The sequence below is a fragment of the Rhinoderma darwinii genome, chromosome 1 (assembly GCF_050947455.1).
Source record: "Rhinoderma darwinii isolate aRhiDar2 chromosome 1, aRhiDar2.hap1, whole genome shotgun sequence".
NCBI classification, from domain to species: Eukaryota; Metazoa; Chordata; class Amphibia; order Anura; family Rhinodermatidae; genus Rhinoderma; species Rhinoderma darwinii.
The window spans coordinates 537,957,517-537,976,289 of NC_134687.1; positions in this window are offsets into that span (position 1 = coordinate 537,957,517).

Consider the following 18,773-nt stretch of genomic DNA (forward strand, 5'->3'; position numbering starts at 1 on the left):
GCACGTACCCGGATTCATGTAGCCGCATGGGGGAGACGCCAAACCCGACGCGCGTTTCGGCAGATGCCTTCGTCCGGGGGTGGCGTCTTCCCTGCGGGACCCTCCCTTATATCTGAACATAATTAGAGAAGATTGGTGTCCGTGTGGGTAATATGGGAGGTTATTTCGGCAACAGGCCGGGGGTAGCAAGATGGCTACTGCCCCACTTCCGGTAGACCGCGTCATCGAGGCCGACGTGCGCGGACACTGTCTGACAGCGCCGCCCACGTCCAGCCAGGATTGGAGACCCGGCCGAAAGTGAGTGAGCCACTCCCCCACCCCTAGCTAGCGCACACCTCTCTCACCCTGTACCACTGGATAAGAAGCAGGCTTGTGAAACGGAAATAGATATATGTAAATATAGATGAGGGGATCGGGAGACGATGAATGTTAGCTTAGTAACAGGAGTATGGCACATATGAATATAACCTGTAAAGAGGAGAGAAAGCAGAAAAGAAGAAAGGGGAGAAACGGAAGAAACAAAGAAGGAGACCAGAGACAGAAAAAACGCAAGTGTGTGTGAATGTTGACAGGAGGACGGTCCATGTAAACACTTGGATGATACACTGATATGTAAATAAGGGACCGAAAAAAACTCAAAAACTGAATAAATAAATAATTAATTGATTACTAGGTGAAGAAAATGACAAAATATGTGTAAATAAAGAAATAAAATAAAATAAAATAAGAAACCCCTATGCCATTTCATTGTATGTATATATGTGATGAATATGCTAATTTATAGAATACTGTATGTGAAGATTCCATATATATATAAATAAATAAATAAATCAGGCATGTTCATAATTATGAATACATCAAAATTAAAAAATATATATATATATATAAAAATGTATCCATATGCTGTTGTGTGAAAGAGAAAACATAATGTGTGTAAATAACTGAAGAAGTAAAAAAGAGCATAATTGATATATGTGTAAGATTTGCCAAGATTAAATAATTTGCAACCATATATTTAAAGAGAAACAAGAAAAGAGATGTATATATAGATTTTTTATATTTATGCATATACATGATCAGTAATGTTCATATTCAGTACATCAATAAATGGTTTAACTCCATACACAAAAGAAACATAGACAAATGCACAAAAATGTATTGCAAGACATAAACCAACAAACAAGGGTGTCTACAAACACTATTAAGCATGAATGTACAATAAATAAATGAATAAAGTCCATGGTAAAGAAATTCATCAATAAAAAATATATGTATATATATATATAAAAAACATGCAAAAGTATATGTATATAAAAGACATGCAAAAGTAAGTCAAATAAGTATCTACATGTCTGTGTGTTAAAAAGTCAATCAATAAGTGTATAATGGCAGTGCATAGATATCTACATATCAATATGTTAAAATTCATAAATGTGTATAAGATCCATAGTGAAATATATGAAATAGTACGATACATAATTAATACCAGTTACTAATACATTATAAAACATGACAATATATATAATACATAGATTATACCCGCATGTGTATGTCTAAAGTGCATAGTGTGATCGATAAAGAACCCCACATAGATCTAATGACAGCATCCCCATAATAGAAAGAAAGCGATAAAGCATATATACAATATGGAATCGATAAGTAGAATGACAACATGCCAATGGCCAAAGAGCATACATATATATTAACTTCAATGCCTCCAGAGTCCATAGCCTCCAATATCTTCAGCATATATATCTCCAAATATACCTGCATTTCTATATACCTTCAAAAGATAAAGAGTTCATAGAAGAGGGTAGTTAACAAGGTAAGAACTATATATATATATACATAATAAAATGATAAAACAATATATATTTATTGATTAAAAATGATTTAAAAAACCTAGACCCACAGGGAGTCAGTGGTTCAGAGAAATGGAGCGAAACTCAAAGATTCATTGAGGCCTGATGGATACATTGACCCAAGGGTCCAAATCCAACGTGCTTCGCATTGTGCTAATTTTTGCTTAATATTGCCTCCTCTCATATTTGTAACAATGTGATCAATGCCTCTCACCTTTAGTTTTGTTGGATCGCAGGAATGATGTACTTTAAAATGTTGCGGTATCGGTTTCAAAGTTTCCATGACTTCCTCATTCGCTGCTCGTCTGATATCGGACATATGCTCCCTCACTCTCACTTTTAGCTCCCTAGAAGTGAGACCAATGTATACTTTAGGGCATGGACATGTTGCATAATACACCACTGCTTTGGTGGTGCATGTTATCGGATGTGTTATAGTATACGTTTTCGTACCTGTAACATTAGCAAAAGTTGTGATCCTCTCGATATTAGGACATGCCACACAATGCCCACAGGGGGAACACCCCCACTTTGCTCCCTTTGATCCAAACGGATATTTTCTCGTAACAGGATCATAGTGACTCCTCACTAAATGATCTTTCAAATTTCTCCCACGTCTTGCTGTTATGCTGGGGTACCTAGTCACATAATTGGTGAGAATTGGGTCTGTGAGCAAAATGGGCCAATACCTTTTGAAAATTTCCCTCATTTGCGGCCACCTCGAGTGATAGTTCGTTATAAACCTCACCTTATTCTGTGTGTCTCTCTTCTTCTTACTAAACAAGAGATCATCTCTATTTGTATACTTGGCCCTGTGATACGCTTTTTTGATGGACCGCATACTATAGCCTCGGTCAATGAAGCGGTTTTTTAAGTCCTTGGCCTGTTCCTCAAAAATGGTGTCAGAGGAACATATCCTCCTTATCCTCAGGAATTGCCCGATAGGGATCGCCTGTAGGGTCTGTGGCGTCTCCCCCATGCGGCTACATGAATCCGGGTACGTGCCATTTTTTATTTACCTAATACATATGGCCATTTAGATCCAGGTTGTACTGCTCCTCAATCAGTCTCAGCTATACTGCTACATGACACTAACCTATATTTATTGATTACAATTACCAATACCAGCTAATGGTGCTATAGATACTAGAATCACTTGATTTATTCCCTTACACCTATGCTACATGTACTGAGCTGTTCACCGAATTAACATTTAACCCTGGGTCTTTGTTATTTAATACCATCATCAGTATCTTTTCATGTATTCCGTGTGGGCTGACGCCCTTTTACACTGTATGACTCATTTTTAACTGTTTGTCTTTCTATCTGTTAATAAAGAAAGTTTTTCTATTACACATTATTTTGAATGTACTTGACCTCTTTCTCTTTAGGTTTCTCAGTATATATTCATGGTCAGAGTACCAGGTTATGTTGGGTTTACATGTATGTTCCTCCTACTTCATAATCTTGGTTATTTATGTCACTTTGACTGTTACCGGTACTTACCAAGATATATATCTATAGTATCTTTTTTGATGGGGAGTGCATACGTTTGCTGGATGTGTACAATTTGGTTTTCTATATCAATTTTCTCTGTGTTTCACACAGAAACAGGTACCGTGGGTCCCATGGATTACAAAGCCAGAGATGGCGCCTGGCGATCCTTGATGGATCAAGTTTTTAGAGATGAGTCTGCAGTGTCTGGTTTTAGTGGTTCAGAGAGTGTGAGCGAACTCCAGTATAGATACAAAAATTTACTCCATAGACGCATGAAGGTCTGGTGGAACAAAGTGTTCCTAGAAAATTATATTCAGAGATGTCTTATCCCAAGGGGTCTTAGGATCCAAATTTTTCCCTCATTTCCAATCAGTGATGAAACTTTCATCACTAGGTGGGAAGATGTTTGTAACAATAGTTCCAAGAAGTTCATGGAACTTTTGGTAGGACTCAACCAGGACACACTCGCTCTGCTGGACGCAGAAATTGAAGATGTTCAATCTCAGCTTATTGCACTCTTATCTGTAGATAGTATGGCCAGATTTAGACAAAGTCTTGAAGTTCAATTCTCCGAATGGGAGAAGGAAATTCAAGCTACAAAATCTAAAAAGTTTACCAGAGATGTTGGAGATTTCCAGCAAAACCAGGTGTACAGATGGAGGAGAAACAAAATAGGTGGTCGGAGTCGCACACCCTCTGTATCCTCTATCTCCTCTCTCAGTGAAACAGAAAATGCATTCTCTCGTTTCAATCAACCATCTGGCTCACGTCCAAAAAGAAAATTTACACAAAGACAAATGGCAAACAAGAAAAGACCAGATACGCAAGATCCTACTCATCGCCTAAAGGTGATTAACCTATCCGCACACACTTTTTCAGATATAGACAGAGAGGTCATTGAAAAGGGTCTTACTTTCTCACCTTGTAATCGCTTTGACGCTTTCTCTGCAGTAAAAGATCTCAACATGTTTGGTCGGTCACTTATACACAAAAAATGGTTCCACAAATCCACTCATGTGGACCTTTTTCCTACCACAGAGGAGCAACAAGCATTAGGGACTCTTGAGGAATTGTTGGAAGAACAGGATACTACTGTTTCAGGTAAAATCCCAGTATGTGTTCGTATGAAATCAAAGAAATTCCCCCCTCTTAGTTTGTGCCCTGCTGTAGATTCTTTCGTTAAGGCGGTTACACTAGAATTTCAAAATATTCCTGCTAATGTTAAGCATGATAATCTAACCACATTACAACGTGAAAGCCTAAATAGATTACAGAAAATGAAGGATGTTGTATTCAAGGCTGCCGATAAAGGCGGGAATGTTGTTGTATGGCCCTGTCACATGTATGAGGCTGAAGCCTACAGACAATTGCGTGACAGACAGTGCTACAAAAAACTAACATTCAATCCCTCATCCTCTTTTAGATCTACACTGCAGCAGATACTATCGAAAGCCTTACAAGAAGATGTTATAAATAAGGATTTGTTAACCGCACTTACAACGGTTGAACCTACTGTCCCTACATTGTATCTACTCCCTAAAGTGCATAAGAATGACACAATACCACCAGGAAGACCAATAATTTCAGGTAGGGGCAGCATTACAGAGAAGTGCTGTAAATATATTGACCACCATCTGAAGGATCTGGTTATAAACCTTCCTTCATATGTTCGTGACTCTGCAGATCTTCTTCAGAAAGTTAGCGGTAACAGCATTGACGATGATATGCTGCTAGTTGCGATTGATGTTGAATCCCTCTACACTAGTATTAGGCATGCTGATGGCATTAGGGCCACTAAATTCTTTCTGTCAACTACGAATTTGGAAAAATACATGTGTGATTTTCTTGCTGAACTATTGGAATACACCTTGACGCACAATTTTTTCACCTTCAATGGTCATTTTTACCTACAGCTCCAGGGAACGGCGATGGGGGCTGCTTGTGCACCCTCATATGCCAATCTGTTCCTTGGACTGTGGGAGAGGGACCTTTTTTCAGATGGCCAGGATGATTCAATGGACCGGATCCTGTTTTGGGCACGGTACATTGATGACATCCTGGTCATTTGGAAGGGTACAGCCTCTGAACTGGACAAATTCATGGTAGATCTCAATAAGAACCAGCTCAATCTTAAATGTACGTACAAATCCAACAGTCAGTATATTGATTTTTTGGACATAAAATTAACCAAGGACATTGATGGTTTTTTACAGAGTGACGTGTATCGTAAGGAGACCTCGGTTAATTCTTTACTGCATTTCTCATCCTCCCATCCACCACAGACCCTACAGGCGATCCCTATCGGGCAATTCCTGAGGATAAGGAGGATATGTTCCTCTGACACCATTTTTGAGGAACAGGCCAAGGACTTAAAAAACCGCTTCATTGACCGAGGCTATAGTATGCGGTCCATCAAAAAAGCGTATCACAGGGCCAAGTATACAAATAGAGATGATCTCTTGTTTACTAAGAAGAAGAGAGACACACAGAATAAGGTGAGGTTTATAACGAACTATCACTCGAGGTGGCCGCAAATGAGGGAAATTTTCAAAAGGTATTGGCCCATTTTGCTCACAGACCCAATTCTCACCAATTATGTGACTAGGTACCCCAGCATAACAGCAAGACGTGGGAGAAATTTGAAAGATCATTTAGTGAGGAGTCACTATGATCCTGTTACGAGAAAATATCCGTTTGGATCAAAGGGAGCAAAGTGGGGGTGTTCCCCCTGTGGGCATTGTGTGGCATGTCCTAATATCGAGAGGATCACAACTTTTGCTAATGTTACAGGTACGAAAACGTATACTATAACACATCCGATAACATGCACCACCAAAGCAGTGGTGTATTATGCAACATGTCCATGCCCTAAAGTATACATTGGTCTCACTTCTAGGGAGCTAAAAGTGAGAGTGAGGGAGCATATGTCCGATATCAGACGAGCAGCGAATGAGGAAGTCATGGAAACTTTGAAACCGATACCGCGACATTTTAAAGTACATCATTCCTGCGATCCAACAAAACTAAAGGTGAGAGGCATTGATCACATTGTTACAAATATGAGAGGAGGCAATATTAAGCAAAAATTAGCACAATGCGAAGCACGTTGGATTTGGACCCTTGGGTCAATGTATCCATCAGGCCTCAATGAATCTTTGAGTTTCGCTCCATTTCTCTGAACCACTGACTCCCTGTGGGTCTAGGTTTTTTAAATCATTTTTAATCAATAAATATATATTGTTTTATCATTTTATTATGTATATATATATATATATATATATATAGTTCTTACCTTGTTAACTACCCTCTTCTATGAACTCTTTATCTTTTGAAGGTATATAGAAATGCAGGTATATTTGGAGATATATATGCTGAAGATATTGGAGGCTATGGACTCTGGAGGCGTTGAAGTTAATATATATGTATGCTCTTTGGCCATTGGCATGTTGTCATTCTACTTATCGATTCCATATTGTATATATGCTTTATCGCTTTCTTTCTATTATGGGGATGCTGTCATTAGATCTATGTGGGGTTCTTTATCGATCACACTATGCACTTTAGACATACACATGCGGGTATAATCTATGTATTATATATATTGTCATATTTTTGTAATGGCCGGAAGGAGGTGAAGGGAAAGTGAGCCCTAATCTACCCACCGCCCTGTCCCTGCCTACTTGCAACAACTCGCCCTAGGCGACGAGGTACAACTGGGCGGCGGTCCCTACGCTGTCTAAGTGCACAGGAAAACAAACAGGGAACATGCAAGGGAAGGGGCAGTAGCCACGGAACGCCACGAGGAAACGGAGCGGCGAACGGACAGTCAGGACCAGGACGAAGTGAGTACACCCAAGCGGGCAAGGAGACAGAAGCAAGCCAGGGGCAAAGCAAAGCAGGTCAAGCAGAACTGCAGCAAGGCAGAAGCACGGCAGAAGCAGGCTGGAGCAAGCAGCAGTGGGGCCAGGAATCCAAAAGAATTACAAGCACTGAGGGAGAGAACAGGGCAGGTAATAAAGGACAGGGGGCGGAGCTAACTCCGACAGACCAGGCCGCGATAGGCTCTCCCACTCCTGAGCCTGCCACCCTGGTTGGTGGGAGATGGTGTCAGTCGAACAGGTCTGGCCTCAGGTGTGGATTGATTAATCCCAGGAGTATACCTAGATGAAGTACCTGGCAGATCCCTAACAGTACTCCCCCTTTTATGAGGGGCCACCGGACCCTTACTAAGGGGACCCGGTTTAGTGGGGAAGAGAAGGTGGAACCTCCTGATCAATACCCCAGCGTGAACATCACGGGCAGGTACCCAAGTCCTCTCCTCCGGCCCGTATCCTCTCCAATGGACCAGGTACTGGAGGGAGCCCTGGACCATCCTACTGTCCATAATCTTGGCCACCTCGAATTCCACCCCCTCAGGGGTGAGAACGGGAACAGGAGGTATCCTCGAGGGGGACCAGGACGGGGAGCAGCGTTTAAGGAGGGAGGCATGGAAGACGTCATGTATGCGAAATGATGGGGGGAGCTCCAGACGGAAGGATACAGGGTTGAGGACTTCAATGATCTTATAAGGTCCAATAAATCGGGGAGCAAACTTCCTGGACGGGACCTTAAGGCGCAAGTTCCTGGACGACAACCAGACCAAATCCCCGACGACAAACCGGGGGTTAGCAGAACGTCTACTATCCGCCTGAATCTTTTGTGCGCTCTGGGACACCTCTAGGTTCTTCTGAACCTGGGCCCAGACAGTGCACAGTTCCCGATGAACATCCTCTACCTCAGGATTATTGGAACAACCAGGGGAGACGGAGGAGAATCTTGGGTTAAACCCGAAATTACAGAAAAACGGGGAGACCCCTGACGAGTTACTGACCCGGTTATTCAAGGAAAATTCAGCAAGGGGAAGGAATGAGACCCAATCGAATTGACAGTCAGAGATGAAACACCTTAAATATTGTTCCAGGGATTGTTTGGTCCTTTCCGTTTGGCCATTAGTTTCGGGATGGAAGGCGGAGGAGAAGGACAGATCAATCTCCAACTTTTTACAAAAAGCTCTCCAAAATAAGGAAACAAATTGTACCCCTCTGTCAGAAACGATATTGACTGGGGCCCCATGGAGACGCAGGATGTGTTTCACAAACAAAGAAGCTAACGTCTTGGCGTTAGGTAGCTTCTTAAGGGGCACAAAGTGGCACATCTTGCTGAAGCGGTCGACTACCACCCATACCACCGACTTGCCCTGAGATGGAGGCAAATCGGTGATAAAATCCATGGAGATATGGGTCCAAGGTCTCTGGGGAATGGGCAAGGAACGTAGTAGGCCCGCAGGTCGGGACCTAGGGGTTTTGGACCTAGCGCAAACCTCACAAGCGGCGACGTAAGCCCTAACGTCTTTAGGCAACCCAGGCCACCAATAGTTTCTGGTAATGAGGTGTTTGGTGCCCAAGATGCCAGGATGACCAGATAGAGCTGAGTCATGGTTTTCCCTGAGTACCCTCAGCCGGTATTGCAGGGGAACAAACAGTTTGTCCCCAGGGACGATCCCGGGAGCTGCACCCTGATCAGCCGCGATATCAGAAGCTAAATCAGAATCCGTGGCAGAGACGATTATACCAGGGGGTAAAATACAAGCAGGATCTTTCTCAGAAGGAGGATTGGCCATGAAACTACGTGACAGAGCATCAGCCTTAATATTCTTGGACCCAGCCCTATAGGTAACCAAGAAATTAAATCTGGTAAAGAATAGTGCCCACCGAGCTTGTCTAGGATTAAGCCTCCGGGCCGATTCTAGGAAAACCAGATTCTTGTGATCCGTAAGGACCGTTACCTGGTGTCTGGCCCCCTCCAGGAAGTGCCGCCACTCCTCAAAAGCCCATTTAATGGCTAGAAGTTCGCGGTTGCCAATATCATAGTTACTCTCCGTGGGCGAAAACTTCCTAGAGAAGTAAGCACAGGGGCGGAGATGGGTGAGGGAGCTGGTACCCTGGGACAAGACGGCCCCCACTCCCACCTCGGAAGCGTCAACCTCCACAATAAATGGCTCCTCTTGGTTGGGCTGAATCAGCACGGGGGCCGAGATAAAGCACTTCTTGAGGGTCTCAAAGGCCTGGACGGCCTCAGGGGGCCAATGGAGGACATCAGCACCCTTGCGGGTAAGGTCCGTAAGAGGCTTAGCGACGACCGAGAAGTTGGCAATAAATCTCCTGTAATAGTTGGCGAACCCTAAAATACACTGTAACGCCTTAAGGGAGGCAGGTTGGACCCATTCCGCCACAGCCTGAACCTTGGCAGGGTCCATGCGGAATTCATGAGGAGTGAGGATTTGCCCTAAAAATGGTATCTCCTGTACCCCAAAGACACATTTTTCAGTCTTAGCAAACAGATTATTCTCCCGAAGGACCTGGAGCACCTTCCTGACATGCTCCACGTGGGAGGACCAGTCCTTGGAAAACACCAGTATGTCATCAAGGTACACAACAAGAAAATTACCCAGGTACTCTCTCAGGATTTCATTAATAAAATTCTGGAAGACAGCAGGGGCATTACACAACCCAAAGGGCATGACCAGGTATTCGAAATGACCCTCGGGTGTGTTGAACGCAGTTTTCCACTCATCCCCCTCTTTGATGCGGATAAGGTTATATGCCCCCCGTAGATCGAACTTAGAAAACCATTGGGCTCCCTGAACCTGATTAAAAAGATCCGGAATCAAAGGAAGTGGGTACTGGTTCCTTACGGTGACCTTATTCAGGTTACGATAATCAATGCACGGCCTAAGACCACCATCCTTCTTCCCCACGAAGAAGAAGCCAGCACCTACAGGAGAAGTCGAGGGGCGAATGAAACCCTTGGCCAGGCATTCTTGGATATACACCCTCATGGCTTCACGTTCAGGACATGAAAGATTAAATATCCTACCCTTAGGAAGCTTGGCACCAGGCACCAAATCGATAGCGCAATCGTAATCTCTATGGGGGGGCAACACCTCGGAGGCCTCCTTAGAAAACACATCGGCGAAGTCCTGAACAAACTCAGGAAGCGTGTTTACCTCCTCCCGGGGAGAAATAGAGTTAACAGAAAGACATGACATAAGACATTCATTACCCCATTTGGTGAGATCCCCAGTATTCCAATCAAACGTGGGATTATGCAACTGCAACCAGGGAAGACCTAATACCAGATCAGACGATAATTTCTGCATCACCAGTACAGAGCACTGCTCCAAATGCATGGAGCCAACAAGGAGTTCAAAAACAGGAGTATGCTGAGTAAAATAACCATTAGCAAGGGGAGTTGAGTCGATTCCTACTACAGGGATAGGATAAGGTAAATCAATACAAGGCATCTTTAGCGACATAGCAAATTCCGCAGACATGATATTAGCAGATGACCCTGAATCCACGAAAGCACTGCCCGTGGCAGCCCGGCCAGCAAACGAGACCTGAAAGGGAAGCAAAATTTTATTGCGTTTCACATTAACGGGAAATACCTGTGCGCCCAAGTGACCTCCCCGATGATCACTTAGGCGCGGAAGTTTTCCGGCTTCTTATTCTCGCGCCTGGGACAGGTGTTCAGTAGATGCTTGTCGTCCCCACAGTAGAAGCAGAGACCATTCATTCTGCGAAACTCCCTACGTTGTCGAGGGGACATGGAGGCCCCGAGTTGCATAGGTACCTCCGAGTCCTCCGTGGAGGGGCGAGGAGACGGGACCTCGGGGGGGATCGCAGAAAAGTCAGAGGGGAGCACACTGAAGCGTTCTAGCTGACGTTCCCTGAGACGTCGGTCAAGTCGTACTGCTAGGGCCATAACCTGGTCAAGGGAGTCAGACGAGGGGTAGCTAACCAGCAGATCCTTCAGGGCGTCAGATAATCCTAACCTAAACTGGCACCTTAGGGCCGGGTCGTTCCACTGAGAAGCTACGCACCACTTCCTAAAATCAGAACAGTATTCCTCAACCGGTCTCCTACCCTGACGTAAGGTCACCAGCTGACTCTCGGCTAAGGCAGTCCTGTCAGTCTCGTCGTAAATGAGTCCGAGGGCAGAGAAAAAACGATCAACAGAGGAAAGTTCAGGGGCGTCAGGAGCCAAGGAGAAGGCCCACTCTTGGGGCCCTTCCTGGAGTCGGGATATGATGATACCCACCCGCTGGTTCTCGGAACCTGAGGAGTGGGGCTTTAGGCGGAAATACAGTCTGCAACTCTCCCGGAAGGAGAGAAACGTCTTACGGTCCCCTGAGAACCGGTCAGGTAACTTGAGGTCGGGTTCTAGAGGTGAGGTGAGGGGTACTACTAAAGCAGCGTCACCCTGATTGACCCTTTGGGCCAGGGCCTGGACCTGTAGGGAGAGGCCCTGCATCTGCTGGGCCAGGGTCTCAAGGGGGTCCATGATAGCGTCAGCGTAGGAGAAATGGTAGACTAGGTAAGGGCTTGTAATTATGTAATGGCCGGAAGGAGGTGAAGGGAAAGTGAGCCCTAATCTACCCACCGCCCTGTCCCTGCCTACTTGCAACAACTCGCCCTAGGCGACGAGGTACAACTGGGCGGCGGTCCCTACGCTGTCTAAGTGCACAGGAAAACAAACAGGGAACATGCAAGGGAAGGGGCAGTAGCCACGGAACGCCACGAGGAAACGGAGCGGCGAACGGACAGTCAGGACCAGGACGAAGTGAGTACACCCAAGCGGGCAAGGAGACAGAAGCAAGCCAGGGGCAAAGCAAAGCAGGTCAAGCAGAACTGCAGCAAGGCAGAAGCACGGCAGAAGCAGGCTGGAGCAAGCAGCAGTGGGGCCAGGAATCCAAAAGAATTACAAGCACTGAGGGAGAGAACAGGGCAGGTAATAAAGGACAGGGGGCGGAGCTAACTCCGACAGACCAGGCCGCGATAGGCTCTCCCACTCCTGAGCCTGCCACCCTGGTTGGTGGGAGATGGTGTCAGTCGAACAGGTCTGGCCTCAGGTGTGGATTGATTAATCCCAGAAGTATACCTAGATGAAGTACCTGGCAGATCCCTAACAGTTTTATAATGTATTAGTAACTGGTATTAATTATGTATCGTACTATTTCATATATTTCACTATGGATCTTATACACATTTATGAATTTTAACATATTGATATGTAGATATCTATGCACTGCCATTATACACTTATTGATTGACTTTTTAACACACAGACATGTAGATACTTATTTGACTTACTTTTGCATGTCTTTTATATACATATACTTTTGCATGTTTTTTATATATATATATATATACATATATTTTTTATTGATGAATTTCTTTACCATGGACTTTATTCATTTATTTATTGTACATTCATGCTTAATAGTGTTTGTAGACACCCTAGCTTGTTGGTTTATGTCTTGCAATACATTTTTGTGCATTTGTCTATGTTTCTTTTGTGTATGGAGTTAAACCATTTATTGATATACTGAATATGAACATTACTGATCATGTATATGCATAAATATAAAAAATCTATATATACATCTCTTTTCTTGTTTCTCTTTAAATATATGGTTGCAAATTATTTAATCTTGGCAAATCTTACACATATATCAATTATGCTCTTTTTTACTTCTTCAGTTATTTACACACATTATGTTTTCTCTTTCACACAACAGCATATGGATACATTTTTATATATATATATATATATATATATATATTTTAATTTTGATGTATTCATAATTATGAACATGCCTGATTTATTTATTTATTTATATATATATGGAATCTTCACATACAGTATTCTATAAATTAGCATATTCATCACATATATACATACAATGAAATGGCATAGGGGTTTCTTATTTTATTTTATTTTATTTCTTTATTTACACATATTTTCTCACTTTCTTCACCTAGTAATCAATTAATTATTTATTTATTCAGTTTTTGAGTTTTTTTCGGTCCCTTATTTACATATCAGTGTATCATCCAAGTGTTTACATGGACCGTCCTCCTGTCAACATTCACACACACTTGCGTTTTTTCTGTCTCTGGTCTCCTTCTTTGTTTCTTCCGTTTCTCCCCTTTCTTCTTTTCTGCTTTCTCTCCTCTTTACAGGTTATATTCATATGTGCCATACTCCTGTTACTAAGCTAACATTCATCGTCTCCCGATCCCCTCATCTATATTTACATATATCTATTTCCGTTTCACAAGCCTGCTTCTTATCCAGTGGTACAGGGTGAGAGAGGTGTGCGCTAGCTAGGGGTGGGGGAGTGGCTCACTCACTTTCGGCCGGGTCTCCAATCCTGGCTGGACGTGGGCGGCGCTGTCAGACAGTGTCCGCGCACGTCGGCCTCGATGACGCGGTCTACCGGAAGTGGGGCAGTAGACATCTTGCTACCCCCGGCCTGTCGCCGAAATAACCTCCCATATTACCCACACGGACACCAATCTTCTCTAATTATGTTCAGATATAAGGGAGGGTCCCGCAGGGAAGACGCCACCCCCGGACGAAGGCATCTGCCGAAACGCGCGTCGGGTTTGGCGTCTCCCCCATGCGGCTACATGAATCCGGGTACGTGCCATTTTTTATTTACCTAATACATATGGCCATTTAGATCCAGGTTGTACTGCTCCTCAATCAGTCTCAGCTATACTGCTACATGACACTAACCTATATTTATTGATTACAATTACCAATACCAGCTAATGGTGCTATAGATACTAGAATCACTTGATTTATTCCCTTACACCTATGCTACATGTACTGAGCTGTTCACCGAATTAACATTTAACCCTGGGTCTTTGTTATTTAATACCATCATCAGTATCTTTTCATGTATTCCGTGTGGGCTGACGCCCTTTTACACTGTATGACTCATTTTTAACTGTTTGTCTTTCTATCTGTTAATAAAGAAAGTTTTTCTATTACACATTATTTTGAATGTACTTGACCTCTTTCTCTTTAGGTTTCTCAGTATATATTCATGGTCAGAGTACCAGGTTATGTTGGGTTTACATGTATGTTCCTCCTACTTCATAATCTTGGTTATTTATGTCACTTTGACTGTTACCGGTACTTACCAAGATATATATCTATAGTATCTTTTTTGATGGGGAGTGCATACGTTTGCTGCATGTGTACAATTTGGTTTTCTAACTATAGACACAGCGCGGTAGGGTGGCGATGGAGAAGGGGAGGCCAAGTTTGTGGAATAGCCCAGGGCCTATGGTCTACTTAATCCGCCACTGCATTTTATGTAGCTGCCACTCTTACGGGGATGGTGAAAGCATATTGATGTAGGCTTGCATTTAAACATTTACATATCTCTATTTACCATAATGGAGAGTGATGGCACATGTGTGTCCCTCACCTCTCCACGGCAAACAGGGGGACAAAGACATTAAATGTATTGTGCAGCCCTCAGGTGGAGTCAGGGGGCACATCTATTATGTGGTGGGTTGACCACCTCTGATCTATAGTCTACAGTCTGTAATCCAGTTGCACAAAAACCTCGGAATTGCGGGTCTGTCTGGCTCTTTTTTTGGATCACTACCCCTGCAAATGGCTTATAAAAAAGTGGATGTTTACTTTAAGGACTCAAACATCTCAATTAAATCACATTCTCCTTTTTTTTATACAGTAATTCTTGAAAAGAAGGTTTTGTTTTTTTGTCTTTTAAATCAATTATCTAAAAAACAACTTTAGGCCAGGATCAAATAAGCAGTTTTGATGCAGTTTTAGGTGCAATTTTTTCATTCTGAATTTTGAGCCAAACACAGGAGTGGACACAAAAGAAGGGGGATGCATCAGCCTTTACTTTAAAACTGTCCTTCCTGTTGGATCCACTTCTGGCTTTGCCTGAAAACGAAGCCAAACACTGCACCAAAACTGCGTGTGTGGTCCTGGCCTAAAAGTAATTTAAACATTTAAGTCTAAGTAATTCACTCTATTGAGTATTAGTGGTAATGTTTAAAGGGTTATTCCCACCTTAGAAATTTATGGCATATCCACGGGATATGCCATAAAAGTCTGATAGATGTGGGTCCCAGCTCTAAGACCCTCACCTATCTCAAGAACACGGGTCACCCGACCACCATTCTGGCAGGTGAAGGATAAATTGAGAGGTGGGCGTGCATGGGCATGGCTCTCTTCATTGATTCCTATGGGAGTTACAGAAACAGCCGAGCAAGTGCATCTAATTGTCTGAAATGGCAATACCCCTTTATAAATCAGCCAAAATATGTGTTATAATGAAATAACCAAAAATTGTAAATGCTTTAATAAATACTTGAAAATCCTTATAGTACCTGCGGGGCTATTGGTCATGAAAGCTGACTCAATAAACAGACAAGACCATGATTGGTTTCACTGACTAACGCTGCTTTTATTATACACAATCTGAATGTTTGAAGGCTATATGTTATATTTCAGTGCGCCAAACATACCTTTTTTATTGAGACATGCTATTTCAAAGGAGGTGAGGAATATTAAGCTTAAGGCAAAAATAAGTGCAACACAAGTGATTTACAGATTTCCTAATGTCATAAATCATGTTGAGTGTAATGTTGGCTCATTGCTATTTTGCAAAAATGACACCAATATTTATTGCATGATTAATGGTGAACGAATACAATAATTCCTTGGGGGTATGTGCTGGAACACCAAGGGATCTAGAAAGTAATAAGGCATTATCCATATTCTGATTTTGCAAAGAAAATAATTTCCTTAGGAAAATGATGAGCACACATTTAATCCATGCTATTAGTTTTGTTAACAAACCAGAACATTTCATTTTAACCTATCTATCTATCTATCTATCTATCTATCTATCTATCTATCTATCTATCTATCTATCTATCTATCTATCTATCTATCTATCTATCTATCTATCTAGGTTCCAAAAATCAGGCAGCACTCCAAGGTATAAGCAAAGTAGAAAAAGGTGCTTTATTGGTCCATATACACACGACGTTTCAGCTCAACACAGGAGCCTTTCTCTCACTTGAGAAAGGCTCCTGTGTTGAGCTGAAACGTCGTGTGTATATGGACCAATAAAGCACCTTTTTCTACTTTGCTTATTCCTTGGAGTGCTGCCTGATTTTTGGATCCTACTACAGCAGGTCTGTTAGCCCTGACCTGGGCAGGTCGGCACCCACCTACGATTTACAAGGCTGTGCGGCTGACATTGTATTTGGACTTTATCTATCTATCTATCTATCTATCTATCTATCTATCTATCTATCTATCTATCTATCTATCTATCTATCTATCTATCATCTATCTATCTATCTATCTATCTATCTATCTATCTATCTATCTATCTATCTATCTATCTATCTATCTATCTATCTATCATCTATCTGTCTAGTAGAAAAAGGAAGAGCAGCACATATAAACGCAAAGTATGCGTAGTTGTGTGTGCACAATCCTTAGGACCTCAGACTCCAGTCCCACATATATATTTCCAAACGAATAGGCAGCACGACACAGGTTCCAATTCAGTGAAAAAGTTTTTTTCACCCATATACGTCAGTGCAACGTTTCAGCCCACATGGGCCTTGAGAAAGGCCCATGTGGGCTGAAACGTTGCACTGACGTATGGGTGAATACACCTTTTTCACTGAATTGGAATCTGTGTCGTGCTGCCTATTCGTTTGGAAATATCTATCTATCTATCTATCTATCTGATTATTAATGCTAATGTCTAAGCAGCCAATCACGTTGAAATAACACATTTCTTAAAAAGATGCAAACATGTTTAAAAGTCTTAGTTTTTGAGAACAGAATGGGGAAAATTGTGATCTGAGTGGCTTTGTCTATGGAACAGGGTGGATTGAGCCAGACAGGTTGGACTGAGTATCTCAGGAACTGCTGACCTTCTAGTCTCTATAGAATGGTGTGTAAATGAAACTAAATAAAATCTTGTACGTGCCAGGTCTATGAATTAAAAAGCTTTGTTAGGCCAAGATCACACACACAGTTTTGATGCAGTTTTTGGCTCAGTTTTTTAAACAAAGCCAGAAGTGGATCCAAAAGGAAAAAAAGGCATAAAGAAAAGACTAATGCATCTCCTTTGCTTTGTGTTCACTCCTGTGTTTAGCTCAGAGACCTGAGCCAAAAACAACATCAAAACTCTGTGTGCGATCCTGAACTAAATGACAGAAGTCAGAGAATGGCCAGACTAGTTCAGGAAGGCGACACTAGTTCATAAAACCATACAATAAATACATTAAAAAAATAATTATGCGGTAGAGTAGATCGCTGAACACCAGTGGCGTAGCTAGCGGGGGACACACTAAGATGGTGGGGCCTGCAGCTCCCACCATGACTGCCCCCACTATGACTGCCGCTCTTGCCATCCCCGTCATGACCGCCACGGCCACGCCAAAATATTCTTTAAAAAGCTAGAGCACACCTCTGACGCTGCCCGTCTGAGAGGAGCAGAAGAACAGAAGAAGCCTGCGTGTGAGGATAGGATGAGCAAGCAGCCCTCCCCAATAAATAGATGGATGGATACAGGGATGATGGGGGCTGTATACAGGGATAATGGCTGGTATATACAGGGATGATGGGGTTAATGTAGGGATGATGGCTGGACTACCCATCATCCCTGTATATAACCCCATCATCCCTGTATATAACAACCAGCATCCCTGTATATAAATCCCATCATCCCTGTATATACCAGCCAGGCCCCCTGTAGATAGCGCCATACAGTCCCCTCTGTAGATAGCGCCATACAGCCCCCTCTGTAGATAGCGCCATACAGCCCCCTCTGTAGATAGCGCCATACAGCCCCCTCTGTAGATAGCGCTATACAGCCCCCTCTGTAGATAGCGCCATACAGCCCTCCCTGTAGATAACGCCATACAGCCCCCTTTGTAGTTATCTACAGGGGGGACTGTATGGCGCTATCTACAGAGGGGGCTGTATGGCGTTATCTACAGAGGGGGCTGTATGGCGTTATCTACAGAGGGGGCTGTATGGCGCTATCTACAGAGGGGGCTGTATGGCGCTATCTACAGAGGGGACTGTATGGCGCTATCTACAGGGGGGTTGTGTGACACCCAGGGGAGGGGGGGTCCCAGTCAAAAGTTTGCTATGGGGCCCAGTCTTTCCTAGTTACGCCCCTGGCAGTGGCAAAGGGTTGAAGAAGTTTAACAAATAATTTAAACGTGGTAAGAATCAGTGATAGCAAATTATAGGAAATGTTTGTTTAAAAATGTACTGCTAGAGGAGGTACAACAAATTACATTTAAGGGAACAGTGTCATACAGGTGATTTGGGTGTTAGGTCTAGAATTGTTAATTTAAATATTTTAATTTCTTAATATGTCTTTAGAGACAGACAGAACTGTAAAAGGCATGTTGCTGCACTTCATATCTCTATATCAGGACATACCTGAAGATATTCAATGTTAGGTACTAGTAGTTGTATCATCATCAGTTTTACAAACATTAT